This window comes from Pezoporus flaviventris, unplaced genomic scaffold, assembly GCF_033815535.1.
Source record: "Pezoporus flaviventris isolate CSIRO_AGI_PZ_B2104156 unplaced genomic scaffold, CSIRO_AGI_Pfla_v1 ptg000037l, whole genome shotgun sequence".
Lineage (NCBI taxonomy): Eukaryota > Metazoa > Chordata > Aves > Psittaciformes > Psittacidae > Pezoporus > Pezoporus flaviventris.
Window position 1 is genome coordinate 22306642 of NW_026892585.1, and position 22056 is coordinate 22328697.

The 22056-nt window shown below is 38.5% G+C and overlaps 1 long non-coding RNA gene across 1 annotated transcript; it reads right to left on the reverse strand.

Moving 5' to 3' along the window:
• Positions 1–686: 686 nt before the first annotated feature.
• Positions 687–21717, reverse strand: LOC133275217 (uncharacterized). Its single transcript, XR_009745444.1, has 5 exons — positions 20673–21717; positions 17535–18911; positions 7832–7976; positions 3349–3457; positions 687–893 (listed from the first exon to the last, which is right to left on the reverse strand). It is a non-coding gene; the product is annotated as an uncharacterized LOC133275217 (long non-coding RNA).
• Between the last annotated feature and the right edge of the window lie 339 nt (positions 21718–22056).

Here is a 22056-nt window from a genome sequence, read left to right on the forward strand (position 1 = left end):
AGGTACTTGTATACATTGGTAACATTCCCGATATGCATTGGTAAGATGCATATCATACCAAAATATAGCCCTGCCATATGTCAATATTTTTCTTGTACCACAGTGCCTCAAATAGGACATAGATTTCCAGAAACTATCACACAGAACTAAATAGTAAGGAACAATCATTTTCCTCAACCTGCTGTCCACAGTTTTACTAATGCAGTTATGTGGTTAGCCTTCACAGCATACTGTTGACTCATGGTTAATGACCAGAATGTCATATGAACACACACATATATAGCCACTAAAGACACTCATAAGATGGTGATGACACCAAAATCTTCCTATTAGTCCACTAACACCTACTGAGAAATTCCCTGGAGCTGTCAGAAAGAACTAGTACATATGCAGAATATACATACATCACACATGCCAATGAATGCCAAATACAATACCTGCATTTTTTCTCTTCTTATGATTGCGGTGGATGACCTGCAAAAGTGACAATTGTGACTCACGACAAATTCTGGAAAAAGAACTTGAAAACGGTAGTGCTTTACAATGTGCTACGATGTATTTGAGAAAAACAAAACAAACCCTAACAACAACAAAACCCACAACCACAAATTGGCTGTGGATTAACAGACTAACCAGTGGTATCTTATTTCAGTACTGTGTGATGTTACATGTGCTTCCATGAATGAGATCCAATCAGTATCAGTCCTTGAGTGACATTCAGGGAGTTAGTTTAGAATGTACTTTGGTCCATAAAGAAGGAAGAAGCCAGCTCTGTTGATGGTGCCTTTTAGGAAATCCGCTACAGGTTGAGTGGAGAATCAGGCCTGTTAATTTGCAAGCTGAAGAAGGATAAGCTTGCTGAAGTCACAGAAGCAGAGAGACTGAAGCTAAGCCTGCAAGGAAAACAGGTGGTTCCTGTGTGGTTCCTGTGTGGTCATGCAGAAGGAGAAGGTGCAAGACTTGTTGATGCTGCAGGAGGAGATGTAAAGAGAGGAACATCTGCAAATATCCACAATATTTGGGTTTCAGAGCAGAGACTGCCAAAAAAACGATGTTCTTTCTGTGACATATTCATTAAATTGGCTTTGTACGTAAATCTGCACCATGGCAGGAAGGGGGAATGGTGTGGCAAAAAAGACACTACTAAAAAAAATATATACTGAGCAAATATATCCTATGCTATGTGCAAGTTTGAAGAGTTATGCAAATCAGGCAAGAAGACAACATTTTCTTTAGGACATTCCAAATGGTGTGGCACTTTTTGTGCAAACATAAGCCCACAGATGTACACAAAAAATAGGGCATATCATCTCTGATGTTCTGCTATATTGTTTTAGCTATAAAGTCAACAGGTACATAACATTTCCTTCCAGTATGTGTTATAAACACTGGTTCTCAGTTTTCTTAATTCTTACCCAGAAACCGAAGTGCATACTTCATTATACCTGTGGTAACATCAATCGATGTATGTCTCTCTGTACCAAACACAAGTAATAGGAACAGATAAAAAAGAACAGCAGAAAACTCAGCAACCCAGTCAAAATGCTTATCCATATTATTAAGAATAAAACTTCTTCTGTAACTGCTAGCAAAAAATGGTCAGCAAGATGAGATCCACAGGTGATGAAAGTTTTAATTTAAATTAATCTAAATTCATTTTAATTTCTTTTTTTATATGTTTTTAATTGGATTTGCAGAAAATAAAAATAGAGGTATCCATGGGTTTCCTTCACAGATTTAATACAGTCCCAGTTCAGGTTACTTCAAATATGGTCAAAATTTAAGAAGTGAAAAAATGACACATTTAATTAGGACTACCAAGACATCAGTGGTGAGGTACACTCCTCTGAAGCTGTTGAGACAAAATTATATGCATTCCATACTTATTTAAAAAAGGCTATATTCTGAGCTAGACTGGTATGAACCACTGGTGTTACAATGGTGTAAACCTGAAGAGGCTGAAATCCAGGTCTGTCCCAAAGCATGCCTTTCATTCTGTAAGTTTCTGGAGGGTAGGTTCCTGAGCATTATACACTGGGAGAAACAAGAAAATAACTCCAAATCCATCAGTAGAGTTATTTGTGATATATTTCTACAGGACTGAAACCAGAATCCTGTCCTCAGAATTACAAATAGTCCTGCTGAGTCTCTTTTCTTGGAATGGAAACAGATGGTTGATGCATCAAGGCCAGATTTTAATCTCAGCTGCAATCATGTAAATCTGAAGTTGTTTTGCTTAAGTCTTTGCAGGGGCTTGTTTTCACAATAGAAAGTGGTCGGTAGTTTAAGATATTCCCTGTCTCTGTCTTGTTTTTACTGGTGTGCTGTCCCCTCAAGGATTTGGATTTAAAAAGACAATTAATAAAACATGACTTTTCCAAATTGGATCAATTCCCTGATTTAATCCACAAAACTGACTCCCAGCCACTTGTACCAGCACAACTTGGAAGGTGATGTCCCATGACAAACACCAGGGCAACTGGGACTAGAATACCGTTTCATCAACAAACATGAAACTGCAGCCTCAGAAGGTTACCAGTGATCATCTGAGAACTAACACAGTGAGGTAAAGTTCTTACTCAAGCTAGGAAAGGGAAAGAACAAGTTAGAGGTTACTTTGGTAAGTTAGTGGTTTATAAATTGATGAAATTTAGGTTTCAAACCTGATGAAATTTACTATGGCCTAGAGCTCATAGGGAACTGGATAAAGTAATTTGAAGGCATTAGCAAGTATTTTTTACATCCTCAAGTATATAAGAGGTTCTAAAAGACTGGAAACAGGTAACCACCATATTGGTTTGAGCAGGGAGAAAGAGAAGCTGATAATAATTTTAACCCCACATATATGTAGGTAGCCAGTGGGCAGGACAGTCATACTTTGTCCCACACATTTGGTCATTTCCCTGCTGTTAGCACAGGCACTTTTGCAGCTGTGCAATGAGCCAGATCAAGGAACCAAAATCTCTCCCTATTTCCCTCTCCCAGATGCGTTAATTCTTCTGGATCAAATCCTTAATTTTACTTGTTGTGTGGCTTTATGGACACCAGTGCCACACAAGAAAAAGGAACAAGCAAATTATGTGCAAGGAGGAAAACAGCTCAGTCCAAGCTTATTTTGGTAAAACAACCACACAACCATACCCTGCAGCGGGCCAGCCTAACTCAGACTAACAAATAATCACTAAAGATATTTTTAAGCCCAGGATCTAATAAAGAGGAAAGCAACAGCAAGAATATATTTATTAAGATTAAATCAGGTCAGGTCAACCTAATTTCCACTTATGACAAGTAACAGATCTCTTAGTAAGGATAGAAGTAGCATCTGTAAAATAATTAAACATCGCTTACATTCTGCCACTATTTTCTGTGACAGTTTTGTACATCAGGTAGAGTAACATGGCCTGGACAACTAAGTGCTAGACAGGCATGCTTAGATGCAAGTTCCCTGTGATCAAAGCTGGAACACAAAATGATGAATCTAATATGAAATATGAACAAAATCGAATGAAAATGCCACCACACATAGCAGAGAGAACCATTTCAACATTATCATATGGGGGCAATATTTCAATATAGTCAGGATCTAGAAACATTTTTTACGCTCCTTTCATTTGTGACAGAGACATGATGACTAACAAACTGGTAAAGTTATAATTGCTGTGTTTGCCCAATTATCTTTTTTTTTTTCTTGGCTTATAATTCAACTGTCTTAGAACTGTGCCATTTCTAGTATTGGTTCCATGTGACTGGTATAGTATCAATCACATCCCAAAGGAATCCAATAGGAAAGAACCAAAAGGAACCACCAGAGAAGCAGGACCTCGGTTTCTTTAATTTTAACTTAACAGTAACAATCAACTTAACTAACACATTAACTTAAACTTCAGGTTTTAAGCAATAACTGAACTGACATATGCACTGTAGTCTACTTCTTTTAAAAGCACCTAGGTACTTGGTTTTATAGAATAGTACCTACAGTTTATGGTTTAAATAAGACTTTTAAACTATTTGCTATTTTTAATTATTTCAACACATTTTGGGTTTTATACAAATAGGCCTTTTTTTTTCTATTTTAATTTAAAAGTGTCGTTTTGTGATTGCTATATTGATATGGCTGATGGATTTCTCCGCATGGAGATTTGGTTATTTTAATCACATTTCTAAAATATCTGAGAAAATTTGATATTAATAATATCAGCCACTTAAGCCTAGAATTAACTTTAAGATTTTTCTAATCACTACATTAGAAACCTTTGTCTCTGGAAACGCAGAACATCTTCCAGAGTTGACATGCATATTCCAAATCTGTGAAAGAGTTTGATTACCCTCTGCTTTTTATATTTCTCAAAAGAATATCAAAGAATGTCTGTTCTTGTAGCACTTAGTTTTCTTTCTCTCATATAATTTCCAGAGTGTTTCCATATCAGCATAGTTAAAGCACAGTTTATTTTTGTTTGTTTTCTTGTTAAATCTTCACTTAAATTCCCATTTCTTTAAATTGGGATTGGTCAATCAGTAATTTTTGTTCTATATCTTCTTATCTTGAGTATTAGGTTGCATACAGGTCACATTTATCCTATATATAACCTCAGCACTATTTAAAGCTGTATAGTTATTTGATCTGAATAATTTGTGAGTTCACATACATTTAAGCATTTTGCATATGAAATACAGTTACATTTAAGGTTGGGGGTTTTAAACATAAATATCCCTAGAGTAACGGTTGAACATTCTAAGCCCCACCATTCATTAAAAACGAGAGAAGATGATCTAAAACTCCCCTGAATATCACACCTAGTTAAATCTGTCAGAAATTCAGTGTTCTAGCTACTTTCCTCCTTGGTTCCTCCAGTAAATGCAGAAACCTGAAAGGGTATTACATGACATAGAACAGTTGTAAGTACCGAGGCTAAGAAAAAGATCCTCACAAAGCTTCCTTAAACGGTATAAGGATGAGCAGATCTAATGTAAACTTACGTATTAACATCTGAATACACGTATGCTGTACCACTGTGTTGGATTTGTGTTAGTCTTTAAAGTGGGACAAGCTACAAGATAACAAATGTAATTTAGCTGAAGAGATTTCCACCAGCTTTGTAAATGTGCTGCTAAGTATCTCTCAGATGCATAAAAGTTTTGCAAAATAACATGGGTTTACATTGCACACGTGCTATACTTAGTAGAGAGACTGAGTGATAGTGTATCCCATTAGTCACATGAGATGTATTCAAACTGCTTTGTCTCTAAAATCAGTATGTCTCTGCCACCTCAACATTTACCAAGCAGTCTTCCCACTGGGGTTGCTTTCTTAAGTCCAAGTCATTTGTTGTGGGCGAAGTTTTGCATATGAAAGTACCTCCAGTTTCAGAAAAAATGTCTCCAACGTGAATCCCGTAAGTAAGTAACATCTACCATTCCTTTCAAAATACTCAGTTGTTCACTTTCTACTGGTACGCACTTCTCTGTGGTGTGATATAAACCACATTAATACAAGGCCTGGCAATTCCACTGTGATTTTGTACTGTGAAATCGTACTCTTTTTCGGTTATACCAGCTATATGAAAATAGTTTTTCTTTACTATTTGATTTTGCTCTTGCGTGCAAAAAATCTTTTCTGAGCATCATTTCATATCACTTCTTTCTGTCCTGCACATACTCATGAGCTGAAACCTAAAAAAAAACCTTTGGAGACCGGAGCAACTGCAGTAACAAAACTGTGTCTGTCCACAATGCACAGAGACTGCAACTCCTTCCCATGGCACAGTTGTGAGTATGGTCTGCAAACCCCTTCCATTACCAAACCACACAGGAGACCTACAGGAGAGCAAGCTGTGACTTTCTCACAGCACATGAGCTCTGTCACAGACACACAGCGGGGAAACTGAAAGACTACGCGTGGAGCTGACACAAGATGTGTGTGGATTCCAGGTAAAAATCACAGTTCTGCATTGGTTGAATGTTCCCCAGCCAAAGCCACAACAAACCATGATTCTCACAAAGATGCCTAAATGCGGTCCCAGTGCATACTTTTAGAAGGGCAAACCCGGTGAAATTTAGCTCCTGATGAAGTCAGCTGGAGCTTTGGCACCAACTTCAGAGAATCAGCATTTCACCCTAGTACATCACTGTTGCAGATCAGCAAGGATGATCAGGAGCTTTAAGCTTCTGTCATCTCTCCAGACTTCATTCAGCAAGAAGTTAGACCCAACCTCATGAAGAACTGCAGATGCAGCATGCAGCTGGCACTCACACACTGCAATTTCTCACCCCCTTCCACCGACACTCTAAAGAGACCAATTCAGTGAAACATTACTCACCAATTATACTGGTTTCTGAGGAATTTGCCTGGGAAATGCACAAACTGCACCACCACTCGGTCAAGCCACTGGCTCTTCTGCTCACAAAGCTCTTTTTCCTTTTACCAGTGTTGCCTCATTTTGTGTTGCATTAGTAAAATAAAAACAATCTTCTGAACAATTTTCTAACCATGAACCTGCCTTGCATCCTTTCACTTTAACTAATGCTTGCAGAACTGTTTTTTCCCATTTGCCAGGTAATATGAAGTTTACTGATAAACATTTTACTTTAATGTATCACATATCTCCCCTGAAATGGGTGTTTCAGCAGAGTTGTGTTTAAGAATGCCAAGATTTCTTCCCCACACTGTGTTTTGCCTTTTTACTAGCCTATACAATAGAGTATTTTTGTTTAATCGTGTGATTTTTGGTGTCTCCTGCAGATGCAGAGTGTGAACTGCACACTGCTGGTTTTATGCTGCCCAAAGCCACATCAAAATAATTAACAATTATGTTGTGCTCAGCAATTATACTACACAGTATATTTTTCAAGGGCTGTGCAAACATCAATTCAGGTTTCATGAATCTCACTTTTCACAACTTGAATAAGGTCATGCCTGGTTAGTACTCTGGATGGAGACATTCCCTCCTGCCCTCCTTCTGAAGGGAACTGTTTGAGAGATCCAATCGATGGTGTGATCCGGAAAGAGAAAAGAGTTTCAGAATGTGAATTTTCAGAAGATTAAAAAGAGTTTCAGTTTCATGGAGTTATACCGAGCCTGTTTTTGTCAATAACATTTTTAAAGGCTTCCCGAAACAGTAAGAAAACCATGTTTTTGTATGGAAAACCGATGACAAACATTAACAAAAAAAACACAAATGATATTGATGAAAACACATGAAAAAGAGCCACCCCCAAAAAATGCCAACATGGAGAGGGGGGAAGACAATATCCTTCACTGATTGTTTTGGTTTTCAATCTATAGTTATTCTTGTAACAATTCATGATGGCATCACTTCCTGAATGCTATGATCAAGTTGGAGATACCCTGATACCAGCACCACCAGGCGGTCTCTTTCATGTGAAGTACAAACCCAGCATCTGACCCAGTACTGATTTCCCCCTACATATTGAATGGTGTTATCAATGGAAACAGTAACATTAATTATCAGTGAATTTTGTTTTACACCTGAGTTCTTCTGCAATTGAAAACGATGCAAACACAAGATGGGAAAAATGCAGTGCTGCTCCTAAAAATCCACCTACAAACCCAAATCAATGGATATAAAATAAACATCTTTTAAAAGCTATCACAGGAATTCTCAGATTTTGTCTTAATTAGCAACTCAGATTGCTGATAATTTATCTCTCCAGTTGCTCAAGTGTACTGCATAGAACAACCTATGCCAATCTTCATAAACCTTATGTCATACACTTTGATCAAAAATGAAATGGTTAATGAAGTTGATAGTCAAGTTACTGGCGTTAGCTCTCCAATCTGATGCTGCACTGAGATTAATGGGATACTTCTGACCTCTCAAAGATGCAATTGCAAGCTTGCAGAAAGGTAAAGGATCTTCATTACAACACTTGGTATTTGGTTACTGTTTGTGTCTCCATGTGACTCTACACAGCTCTAGAACTGCACAAATTTTAAACTGATGAGGATTACATACGAGCTGGAAGAGAAGGGGACGGAATTTCAGATTTTTTCTTTGTAACTATGCAATCAGCTTCTCAGTTATTCCAAGGGGTTTTAATGTGAATGAGAATGAAATCCTTACAGCTGATTTTTGCTTTAATGAAAACCTGAATTCTGGAGCACAGATGGCAGTTGAAAAAAAAAGAAGAAAAAGAAACAGCATGACAACCTACTGTAAGGCAATTCACTCCAGTCCTCAGATGCAGTCATTTTCAGTCATTTTACAGTCATACAGTGTTTTCCAATACCATCATATTTTACTAACAGTTTCATTGTACCAGGAAATGTGATGAGACTAATAAACAGCTTTTATGTGAAGTGAATACTTTCAAACTGCCCTTTAGAATGAAGATTTCTATGAAGATGCTATTTGTTATAGTTTCTGGGGTATATTGTATAGCTCATTTAATTCCATCCATATAGTTTTATATTGTCATATATTCTATTTTATTAAAAACAAAGCTGAGTTAAAATACCAGGCACATTATTTTGCCTCTTTTGAAAATCTGAAATAAGAGGTGTGAAATTCTGCCATTCTGACTCAGTTGTTACACTTTAAAACTTTCAGAATCCAGCTTTTGCTTTGCTTCAAAAGCCAGACTTGTCTGAATCACTTGCAATCACAAAGTTTTCCAGACACACAGGTTGGAAAACTAAAGTGCTTTTAACAGCTGTGTCCCAAGTTCAGAATGTAGGTCTCTGCGTGCTTTGTTAGCCCTGAGGAGGGAAGCAGGGACTTCAACATTTTGGCTACGTCTTCCACTGTTTGCTTTTTACTGTCACAGCGGCTGCTGCTGCTGCTGCTAAAGATGACATCTGACGTTGACATCAGACATTTGGGAGATAGAAAAGACTTTCAATATCTGCACTCAGTCACTAGGAGAAAAAGCCCTCACAAGAGCCATCACAAAAGGATATAATCTCTTCTTCCTCTACCTTCCATCACCCTCTCCTGCAAATGCCAGAAAGTTTCAGAGGAAGGCAGGCTAATGGGTCACCGCTGAGCCCCACTTCCAATTCATTATGCTCTGCCTTAAGGGAGTCTCTTTGAAAGCACAACTGATAATGTAAATAAATAATTTCTCTTTTGAAAAAAAGTCATATTTTTTGAAGTAATTCTAAATATTGTAAGCAAGCAACCACATACTGACATTTCTTGTTTGGTGACCAGGGACCAGCTTGTGGGTGACGTGATGGGTGGAGGCTGTCTTGGGCATAGCCATCAAGAAATGGTAAGAGTTTTCAATTCTCAGAGGAGTAAGGAGGGGGTTTATCAGAACTGCTACTTTGGACTTCCAGAGAGCACACTTCAGCCTATTTAGGAAACTAGTTGTATTTAAAGGACATGTAGATGTAGCACTTAGGGACGTGATTTAGTGGTGGACTTGTCAGTGTTAGGTTAATGGTTGGACTCAGTGATCTTAAAGGTCTTTTCCAACATAAACAGTCCAATGATTCTGAGCCACTTTCCAACATTTATCAGTACTCCTGGCTAATCTGTGAGGTCCCAGTGGACTGGAAGTTGGCAAATGTGATGCCCATCTACAAGAAGGGCTAAAAGGTGTATCCAGGGAACTACAAGCCTGTCAGCCTGTGCTGGGGAAGCTTATGGAGCAGATAATCTTGAGTGTCATCACATGGCACATACAGGACAACCAGATCTAGTCAGCATGGTTTTAAGAAAGGCAGGTCCTGCTTGACTAGTCTGATCTCCTTCTTTGAGAAAGTGACTGACTTATTGGATGAGAGAAAGTCTGCAGATGTTGTTTACCTGGAGTGTAGTAAAGCCTTTGACGTTGCTTCCCACATCATTCTTCTGGAGAAAATGGCTGCTCATGGCTTGGATGGGCATAACCTTCACTGGGTAAAAAAAAAATGATTTGATGGCTGGGCCCAAATGGTGTTAAATCCAGTTGGCAGCCAGACACAAGTCATGTATGGGGCCAGTTCTGTTTAATACCTTTATCGGTGATTTGGATGAGGGGATCATGGGCACCCTCAGTAAGCTTGCAGATGACACCAAGTTGGGTGAGAGTGTGTATCTGCTGGAGGATAGGAAGTCTCTAAGAGTGACCTGGACAGGCTGGATCGATGGGCCAAGGCCAATAGGATGAGGTTCAACAAGGGTCCTGCACTTAGGTCACAACAACCCCATGCAACACTACAGGCTTGGGGAAGAGTGGCTGGAAAGCTGCTCGGTGGAAAAGGACCTGGAGATGTTGGTAGACATCCGGCTGAACATGAATTAGCTTGTGCTCAGGTGGCCAAGAGGGCCAATAGCATCATAGCCTGTGTCAGGAATAGTGTGGGAAGGACTATGGAAGGAATAATCCTGCTGTATTTGTGGGGATGAAGTATTTGAGGCCACACCTCAAATACTGTGTTTAGTTCTGGGCCTTCACTACAAGAAAGACATAGGGGTGCTGGAGCATGCCCAAAGAAGTGCAACAAACCTGTTGAAGGGTCTAGAGAGCAAGTCTTATGAAAAACAGCTGAGGGAAGTCGTATTGTTTAGCCTGGAGAGAAGGAGGCTCAAGGGAGACCTTGTTGCTTTTTGCAACTACCTGAAAGGAAGCCACAGTGAGGTGGGTGATGGTCTCTTTTCCTACGTAATGAGTGACAGAACAAGAGGTAATGGCCTCAAGTTGTGCCAGGGGAGATTTAAATTGGATATTAGGAAATACTTCTTCATCAGAAGGGTTGTCAAATGTTGTAACAGGCTGCTTAGGAAAGTGGTTGAGTCACCATTCCTGAAGGTATTTGAAAGACTTGTGGCATTTACGGATGTGGTTTAGGGGTGGACTTGTCAGCGTTAGGTCAATGGTTGGACTCAGTGATCTTAAAGGTCTTTTCCAACCTAAATTATTCAATGATTCTGTGATTCTCACTTTTTTTTTTACTGAAAAGTTGCCTACAGCAAAGAAAGAAAACATGAACAGAAAGGCATAATGCTAGGCCAGCAACCCACTTCAAGTTTAACAAGTTAAAGGGAGAACTACCATGCAATTATCTTTACTGCCCTACACTTAGTATGTGAAAATGCATTGAATACAGGACTTCCTGAGCCATAGAAATTTTCAGACAGCTTGAGATAATGCAATCCTTATGTCTGTAATACAGAATCTACCCACATGAGTTACCTACTTGCAATGGGTCAAGTAATTTGTGTCTGTGAGCATTGTTAAACAGAGGAGCTGCTAGAGTAGATCAAGCTGTAATTTCTTAATTATTAAACTTTATCACTAAAAAAGCAGCCACTGTAAAATGGCTGAATTTCCTAATGTTAATTCTTGTTTTAACACCATTCAGTGTTAATATGATACAAAGAGTTGGAAGGCTTCCTAATCCTTCTGTAAAATATGGAACATTAAAAACTTCAGCAACATAAAAATGATTGTTCTAGTAAGAATGAACTGAGTTAGGCACATGAAGGAGTATGAAAAAGGAGGTTTTGCAGCAGTATAGTAAGCATATGCTCTATCCTCTCCAAAAAGCCATTTTGCAATCTATGTGGTTGGGCAGGCTGCTGGACTTGGTGTTGATAGCTCTAACAGATTTATTGTCCTTCAAATTTATGTCAGCTGCAGCAAAACAAAGAAGTATGTCAGTATTTAAAATTACCCATCTTTTTCCCATTCTCAAAAATTGGTTCCGCACTAGTCAAAGTTTAGTCATCTGAGAATTTCTAAACCTCTGAATTTATCTATCCCTCTTCACTACTACACAGGTATTCCAGTCAGGACAGGTATACAGTTCTGCTGTACATCATTCAGTCTAAAAATTCAACATTTGGTGATAAGCCAAAGAGATTTTTTCTTTCAGAGAGAACTCTGTAGTTTTCTTTTGAGAGAGAATAGGAATGAAAGGGGAATCCCAGAAATTCCCCTCCCGTTAGCTCTGTGCTTGAAGTATTATTAACACTTTCACTTTCTCACTCCTACTCTCACCATTTGAATCTGGGTCATAACAGCATGCCTACCCTTCGGTACCTTGAGTGGGTGGTTGTTTTGGCTGGCACTAAGGCATACTTGCTTTGTGACACAGAGTGCCCTTATGGTGACACATACTTGTCCTTTTCAGCTGCTTTTTATACTTTCTTTTCTCAACTCATTTATTTCAAAAGATAGACTAGAGAGTGGAATTTGTGTTATTCTGTATTCATATTGTTTTAATAAAGTGCGAAAGGAAAGCCTACAAAATATTTTAGTCTGTTCTTTTCACAACACTGGATTATTCCCTATAGCCTCTTTTCTTCTCCCTTTACATATACATTTTCCTGATTAAAATACTGTAAAACATGACCTACTGTCAAATACTACAATGCATGCCTGAAGTCTCAGGTTGGGCTTCTAGTACCACTGTCTTCAAATCCCAAATGAAGAATTTGAAGAGCTAGTTCTAAATTATAGTAGAAATTAAATTAATTCAGTGCCAGGCTGCCTATCTAAAGAAAATGTCAAACCCAGAAGAATCCCTGTAGAAAAAGAAAGAAGGGACCAAGGAAACATATAAAAGAAGTCTGATCTTCAAATTTGCCTATTAGCAGAACAACAAAATCAAGAGGCTGGTTCAAGAAAGGTTTACATGATGTGTAGCAGAATGGGAATAACACCTGTAGATTTATGTCTTTCCAAACAAGTGAAATCTCTTACTGACTTTTTACGTATCCAGTTGTGATGCTTCTTTCTATCTTCTTTGAGGGGTGGAAAGGGTCTGTGAGCAAATAATTCTGGACTTTTAGAAAAGGAGCAGAAAGATGAGGTGCTACCCACAATAAAACATCCTAAACTTCCTTTCCACTCTAAAACTACCTTTCTGAGTACAATTCTAACCAAGATAAATAAGAGACATTACTCTATATGGTTATTACGAAATGGTCATTTACTAACTGACAAACCTCCTAAACAGCTACTATTTCTCTAAAATCAGCAGAAATGTCTCTATAATCAGTACCAACAACCTGTTCAGGGTAGTTCACAGCTGTTTTTTTTACCTAACGAACCAAGCAGAGATAAATTATTATACATTATTATTATATACAGTTATTATATGCAATATTAAAATATTATACTAAAATTATATAAATATATGTATACAGTTTGATTTTACCACTGTCATCACAAAATGAATGTAACATTTGCTACCTGGGTAATTAGCACCAGGGCTGTTCTTTCTAAATTGCAAGTGAGTACCTCTATGCCATCCTTTTTCTTTGCATCCAATTAAGGCTAATGCATACTGCCCTACAAGAATTTGCAAGCTGTACCGAGAAATAATGCAGTGTTAGCTTTGCAATTTAGTGCACAGGGCACATTTGTGCTAAAGCGCAATAAACTGGGCCTGTGGTCAAAAGGAGCAATTAGCACTTTGTTAGTATGCAATGATGTACTAATCTACACAGTCCCCAAAAGCAATTGTCTGTTCCTCTTGCTCTCATGTACAAATTTTCTCCAGTATGCACCACTCTGCCCCTAAAATAGCCCACAACAGCACTGTTGCTATAAAACAGGTTTCCTATGATTAGAATCTAAGTACCAATTACAATTCATTTATTGGGAAAAAAATCATGTAGTACCATCAATTCTTTTTCGTGTGCTGAGATAGCCACATTGTTCTCTGAAAGTGTTAAACAACTGTAACTGCTCTATTAAAGAGTAAAAGGGGGGCAAATTTAGGTGACAGAATATTTCCGTCTGAGGCATCTAAAGGTTGCCTCTATCTAAAACCAGACTGTTGCAAGCCATGATCTCCAGGAAAAAAGGCTGGTGCTAAAAGTGGCCGGATGGCAAAAATCACAGAAGCTATCAATAGCACTGGCAAAACAGTGGACTAAAACCTATTATTCAGTGAGTATTCCACATCTCCCTCTTGTGGCTGGTATGTAAAGGATGTGACTCTATCACAGGTACCAGATAGATCATTTTTTAATATAGACAGGCTTTGTGATAGTCACTGGAGATGGTCCACAGTAAGGGCTGAAAAAATCAAGGAGGAAAACAAGGCAGCATATTGTCAAGCATCTGAGAGTAACTAGTGCTTCTTGTTGAAGGCCTGGTTTCAAAGGCTATTTTCCAAAAATATGAGAGGCTCATTATAAGGTCTCTCAGCTGGGGCGCCAGTCAGCCAAAACCCCTTCAGCCACTAACCAGTTTGGAAAACCTTGGAGTGCAACATGTACCTACCCATTAAAGGGGTATACACTAAGCATACACTAAGCATCCTCCTCCCTGTACCAGTTGCCTAGAATCAAGCTAAGACTACAGTTTCATATCTACCCAACAAAACTTAAAAGGCTGACAGCGTCTAACACAGTGTTACAGTTTCCAAAAGGAGTATGGAAAAGTTGGATGTTAGCTTCCTCAGAAGAAAGCTAAGGCATATCAAGGAGGCATAGCACTTCTGTAATAGCAGAATGCTACAGAATTAGGATGAACTCAACATGACTATCCAGCTAGGTAATGTGGAAGTTCCATCCTCAAGTTAAAGGAGAAGATGAAAAAGAAAGCTCTATGAACTAACAGCATCGTCAGTAACTTTATCAGAATGATGCTTTGTGGGGACCTTTAAATATTCTTCACAGTCATTGCCCACGTATCTGTCTCTGATCTTGTGCAAAAGAGCTCTTCAGCTTTTCAGACTAGGAGAACAAGAGGCACACTGGGATTTGATTGGAAAAAGGGAAAAACAATTGAAAAGGAGGTTTATGGAGTTGTAGGAAACTGACAGTGCTTTTCTCTTTTCTCATTTCTTTGGGCTTCTGGATTCCAGTTTCGCTTTTTTCCTTCCTTCTCTTCGTTTCCAGTGGGAAAGAAAGGAGGAAAAAAGGAATGTGAATGAGGAAATGATAAATCAAAAATCGCACTGCAAAAAGAATTTCTACGTTTATTTTTCTGGGGGTAAAAAATTAAAATATTTACATTTCGTGAGAAATTTCTACTCATTCCCTCCTCAAATTCTTTGACGAGTTTAGATTGTCTATTCTCTCAATAAATTATATTCACTTAATGGGGACACAATCAACCATTCCATTTTTTTCTGACAAGAGAACTTCACCTTCACAGAACTGGCTCCATGACATTCCTGATAAACTTGTCAATACCACCAAGTAGTCACAGTCATCTTTAGAATCATAGGGCATTAGGACAGTATTTCACAACACCTGGAAGTGTGCTTGTTTCTCCAAATCTGAAGGAAATTACTGAACACAAGAACAATGTCTGTGAGAGCTATATTTTTCTCTTAATTAGGGACCTAAATGATAGCTTCTCAGTATCTGTCATTTTGGTATCAAAGTAACTTGAAGAAGCATTAAAATATCATTACATACACTACTACACTGGATAAATAACATATTCCTTCCAATCTTCACTCTCTTTAACAAGTTAGGAGTCACAGTACCCCTCAAGGAGATGCAAGAAAGAAATCAGAGATCATGGTTAAGGAGATGGAGTCTTTTGTGTCTTGGGATGAGACTATTTAGATCAACTGTTAATGTATAGAATACTCTATCATATAATTTATTAATGGGTCTGTCATACAGCAATACGGATCTTCTCAGGTCATATCAACTACTTATCCTCCTCATTCACTTCCTTCTGCAAGCAGCAGTACCTGATTCATTTAATTTCCTCCATCTGTCTTTCTGTTTACCCAGTTCATCTCTACAGGACACCACCTTTTGAAAAGAATGCTTTAAATTTGCTCTGGAAAGAAAATATAGTTGCTTGGATGATATTCAATGTGGCTAGGCATAGAGAAGACTTCAGAGGTTCTTTGCTTGGTTTGCATTTAAGCCTGTAGAAAGGTTTATGCAGCTGTTTGAAATATTTGTAACAGTACTGAATTAGTTTTCAGTTAGTTCATTTAGCTTTCATTGTCAATGAGTTTTGTAACAGACCAGGGGTAGGTGAGGAGTAGATAATATGTTAACAAGAAGTCTGTTCTTGTCTCTACTTAATGTCAGCACCTGCCATATGGGATTCTCTCCAAAATTTGTGTTCTGTTCCTGAGAATACTGAAAAACAGTGAAGAGAGTTACTGAGAATTCTAGTTTTGCTGGTCTACACTTGCATTGCTGGACTTAGCAAATTCAGAAAGAAGGAGAAATGAGCATACAGAACTGTAAGTTTCCAGACATGTTATCCACAGTAGCCAGAAATAAGACCCTGCCAAAGATTTAGCATTTGAATAGATTGTTTAATATTCATGCAGGAATATTTAAACTGATCGTATTCCAAAACCACTTTTTTTAAATATGACTTTGCTGAAAATTGTGAATTGCTCAGCTGCTTTTTTTTGTTTGTTTTTTTTAAGACTAAAATAACATGTTTTAATATATGTTGCTATCACGCTGTTATAAATATTGGAAATGATTATCACTGGAGGAGTATTAAAAATTAAACTGTTTCACCATCTGTGCTGTTTGTTTATTTTTCACATTTCATTCAACATGTTCAGTGAAAGTAGATCTGTTTGGTTTTCTCTTTCACTCTCATAGACTACCATAATGATTCAGTGTTTCTGCTATGAACAATGCAAGGGCATATTTATCTCCAGGCTGTCATATTCCAAACATGCTGGTTTCATATAGTTAGAAAAACATACATATAAAACCAAACACAAATATCTTGACTTTATTAAAATAACTATGTTTGATCCATTGTTTCAGTTTTTTAATGTTGACTCCTTCTCCCAACATACCACAGGCATACCTGGGCTTATATAGCTTATGTATCTTCCTGTCATACTTGACAAAAGCCTTTTGCAAAAAGAGTTGTCAGCTAACCAGGACAAAGGATGCCTGAAGTGTGATAGTAGGGTACGCTTGTCTTTGGTAATACATTCTGTTATTCTTATGTGATGAATAGAAGACAAGTGTGAATATGTTTCTGTAGGACCACCTTCATTCAGAATGTCTTGATCACCCGATTGTTCCAATTTAAAAGCACTAGACTCTTCAGCTGCAAAATCACTGAAGATGGAGCTAAGTTTCAAGATCCAGATTTGCCATGGTACAGAGTGGTTCCAGCTTTGCTATCCTGCTATAATTTTGCTGCTCAGTTGGAATATCTCAGGGGCATTCTTTTTCCATGTTGAAATGAAGGAAAATCTGAAACATCCAGAGTTGATGTTCCCCCTCACAAAGAAAGGTCACATCCCAAGGCCATTTAATCTCTCAGAATTTGACCAAGGAGAAATTCCCTATGGAATCACTTAAATTACAGTATGAAAACCAAATATGTCTGATTAGCATTAACAGACACCTTCTTCATTACATGTTTGCAGGCACAACAGTTGGAGATAAGTGTCATCTGTAAACTGGAGTAGATTCTATGCATTGTTCATAAAGCATTTTCTGAATCATTCCACAATCTAATCTAAATTTAGCCCGCCACACTTTTATTGATTCCAAGGCTGGATTCAGTGGCAAAAATCTAAGCCTGAGATCTTTGTGTTTTCTCAAAGTAAAACAAAACAAAAGCAATTTCATACAATCAAAACCCTTCTCTTGAGAGTGTTAGCTTTCTCTCCTTACATTTTGGTTATACTTCTCCTGGACAACTTCCAGCAACCATTCCACTGTAATTCATTCCTTAGCTGCAGCATTCTGAATTTCAAGTAAACTTTTCAAGTCTATACTGAAAGAGGTGGAAAAGCAGAGAAAAGTTATCATTAAAACCTCTTATAAATTAACCATGGTTTCCTTGGCAATTTGCTTGGTGTGGACTGCGCAGTGACCAGAGCAAAATTCCCATTCCTCTGACCCCCAATAGCATCACAATGAATCAGGATAACAAGAAAGACTTAAGGAAGACAAGGAAAAAGAAAGAAAGAAAGAAAAAAGTGTGTCTTTGAAGGAACATTTAAAAACCTTTACAAATGACAACTTTATGAATGTGATACAGAAGTGAAGAACAAGTATAAACAAATTGGACTTGTCTAAACCAGAAACTTTACCAAATAGATTTGTTTTATCCTTTCACTTGCCCTTGAATTTTGACAGTAATTCCCTTGCATGCCAATTGCCTGGGATTTGAAAGGTCTGACACACAATATTCATGGTAGTCAGCTTCACTAATAGTTCTCCACTCTTGTTTTTCAAGAAAAAATATGACACTTTTTGCAGACATCATTTCCTTATTCATTTTCTCAGAGGGGATTAAAATATTAAGTCCTTTTTTCGTTACCTTTGATGAGTCTGGAATGGATTGTGAATGTGATATTGCAAATTGGCAGAAAGATCTTATTTTGACTGAATTTCTGAATCAGCCTGTCTCTAAGAATCTAGTCAAACCTGTCACTCTTATGAAGACTGATGTGGCCAACAAGTGTGCTGCTGATCTGCAACCTGCCAGGCTTAGCAACTCCTGACATAAATGCGTTTGAAAATCTGGATTTTCTATTGATCCCAATTTGGTTTTGCTATACAATGTCTTCTGTAGCTGGACCACATCGATATTTCTTTCAGAAAGGTTACACTGCATGTGTTGATCGTGTCCAATTTACAGAACACTGAAGTGGCAATAATGGGGTTACTTGAACATTTATTGTTGAACAGCGAGAAACAATTTTATTTGCTGATGTCAAGGAAGACTCCACACATGCTCAGACACCAGCAAGTGTAGAAGCAATACATCTATCCTTCCACAAGCCCTTTCTTTCAGAAACTGATATTCAGAAGTAAGCCATACTTTCCTACTGTGGAAATTCATACCACAAAATGAGTGAGTTTATTTAATTCCTCTCCGTCAGGATGGCTCCCAAACACACCCCACCGTGTTCACTCCCTCCTCTCTGTAAATGTTGCACTTTTCCTGCTGCATTCAGCAGTATAGCTTCCACTCAGATAATAGCTGGTCATTTTAGGGCTCTTGGAAGGTTTTGGATCCTTCACCCAAAACTGAAGGTTAGACTTTAAAAAAAAAGATGAGAATTAGTTAAGCAGGTGCGCTGAGTTCAGGGGCACTTGAACAGCCAACTCGCTTCACCCCCAGTACAAACACAAGACTGGAATTTGGGAGATTCTCATTGGGCACCACCCAGTAGGGAGTTTTGCCTCAACATGCGTGACAGGACTGGATCTTTACAATATCATCCTTTATCAAATCTGGATGGTATCAGACCTGTTCCAAGGCTTGTTTGCTGCATTATATTTCCTGAATGTAAGTAAAAAGGAACAAAGAAGGCTACATAAGGTGGACAGAATAAATATGTTCAAAAAGAACAGTGGCTTAGCAAGTGTCTGTGGATATGAGAGCTATAATAACATTAAAAAACTAAATATTTTCAAATCAATACAGTCACATGCTTATTAAAAAAAAAAGAAAAAAAGAAAAGGAAAAGAAAAGAGAAGTAAAAAAATCATCCCTCTTTTTTTCCTCAGCTGTGGTGGTGCAGCACCTGCCATTAGCTGTGGTGGTTCCTATTTTCATTTTGTCTGACAGTAGCAGTTGGACTGAGCCAGAGCCAGTGAGGCTGAGAGGCAGACTCCCTGCTTCCACAAAGCTGAATTTAATAAGATGAGAACAGTATGCCAAGATGGTGAACTCCCTCCCTAGCACTTATCATGACACTAGTCACTCAGCAGGGCCCTTATTGCAGCAGTAATCTGGGTGAGCCTGGCAGAGCGTCCTGCTTACAAGTTCAATATAATAGAACAGCAGGGCACTGGAGGCCTGGCAGAAAAGCTTAGCAAAGTTAAAGCCTATTACGCTATGCTTGAAAAAAATGGCTCTCAAAATATTATATGCTGAGCAAAAACCTGGACATCCCAAGTGCAGTGACTTACTAAGCCTCTTCCATAATGGTGTACTCATTAGTCTATAGACACAAGCAGCATGATTTAAAAGTCCATAACTTGAATAGAAATGGTTATGCAAATTTGTCCTTTTCTTCTGCTCAGCTTCTAATTAATAGGCAACATTACACCATGATATATACAGGTATTGAAAACAAAACTTGAATCTGCTGTGAGCTGCATTAAGATGCTGAAGTTAGAAAATCACTTCTTTGCGTTTTATTTACCTTATATATTCAGAAATAACAAAAATCAGTTGGAAGTAATAACCCATCTCACTAGTATATATTGGTATGTGAACACGAAAGCACAACCTTGACAAGACCTGTGGCAGGGCAACCGTATCAGACACATCCTTAATATAGCGAGATACGACAGAAGCCCATCAGCATTTAAATTATAGCAGAATAAAGATTTTGTTGTGAGCTGTCCACAATAATTTCATCAGTCAGACTGGTTTTCAATGGATTATTACTTATTTGATTGAACATTTTAAAGTCTGTTTTACTCCTGTCCCTATTTTTAGCCTCAGTGGTGTCTGTTATAGCATGGACTTGAAATTCATCAAGAATGTGATGATCCAACCTTGAAATACGGTCCCTAGTTTGAATGGCATTTTGGAAAGAGAATTTTACTTGTTAGGAGTTACCAGAAAAGTGTTTCCATCTGGTCAAAAGACCATAATGATAAATGCCCCTGAAATTAATTTTAAATGATTAAACAGCTAAAAAGAGATGGGAAAAGAAGAGGTAGGCATATACCCCTCTGCATATACTTCACTTGTGATAAGAGGATCAGTGTGTCACCTGGCCACTTTGCAAAGTTAAGCAGGCTTTCATTTGCATTAACACAAGCCCTTAAAACCATATGACATACCCTTGTGTTTTTCTTGCAGTCCATATCCATCAGTCCAGAAGACCTAGAGTCTCTTGTGGTTTCTACACCATGTATGTCCCACATGCAGTAGAATTTCATATCATTCCAGCTGGAAGTAACCTCAAGAGGCCTCCAGTCCAACACCCTGCTCAAAGGAGGGTCAACATCACAATCAGTTGAGGTTGCTCTAGGCTTTGTCTAACTGAGTCATGAAAACCTTCAAGGATAGATTCTGTATTTTCTTCGGACCCCGGTTCTCATGTTTAATTATCCTTACAGTGGAACATTTTCCCCCTTATTTGCAGCTATAACCTACCCTGTTTCAATTTATGGCTCTCGTTCTTCCACTGTGCTCCTTAGTAAAGAAACTGTCTCTATCTTCCTAGAAACCTTCTCTTAGGCATCAGAAAGCTGCTACTAGGTTCCCCACACTTCCTCTAAATAACCTTGCTCTCTAAAGAAGCACAGTTCCTTCAGGTTCTCCTGATGCGGCATGTGTTCAAGTCTTCTGACCATCCTGGTAGCTCTCTGCTAGACTTTCTCAATTTTACCAGCATCTTCCTTGTACTGGGGAACTCAAAACTGAAGGCAGTATTACAGATGCAGTCTCACAAGTGGCAAACACAGGGGAGTTATCACCCTTTGATCTATGAGCTGCACTCCTGCTTATAACTCCAGTATGCTCAGTCTACTGCCCACCAAGATCTTCAGAAACTTTTCAGCAGAATCTTCGAGTGCTAGGGTGGTAATCCATAAGAACCAAGGTCAGTGATCTGATTACTTCCTTGAGTTGCTTAAAGAAGACTTCATCCATTTCCTAATATTGACCGCATGATTTGTAGTAGATTGCCACCACAACACTGCTCTTACCAGCCTCTTCTCTGATCATGACCCACAAGCCCTCAGTCACCCTATCTTCTGTTCCAAAAGAGTTCCATACATTGAGGCTGCTTCTTCACATAGCACCCAGCTTCCTTGAATTCCCTTCCTGTTCTTCCTAAAGAGCCTTTAGACTCTTTACAACACAGAGCTCCTGCCACATCTCAGTTGTCCTTATGATGTCTTAGCTCTGCACCCACGCATGATGCTCCTCCTCTTTGCTTCCCAGACTCTGTATATTTATGGCAACCCTTTTTTTAACTTGTCTTATCCTTCCCGAGGGCTCTCATGCTCCTGTCACCCTGTCCCATGTATTTACTGCCCCTATTTCTGTTCCCTCACTTATCTGCAAGCTGTCATCACCATCGGCTGACGTACCTGGTTTAAAGCCTGTTGGCAAAGATCATATGTGTGGATATCTTGGATACTCTAGGGCACCTCAAATGGAAAGTACCTACATTTAGACAGTTAAAACCCGCCCTTACTGTCTGAGTCCAAGGCTTAA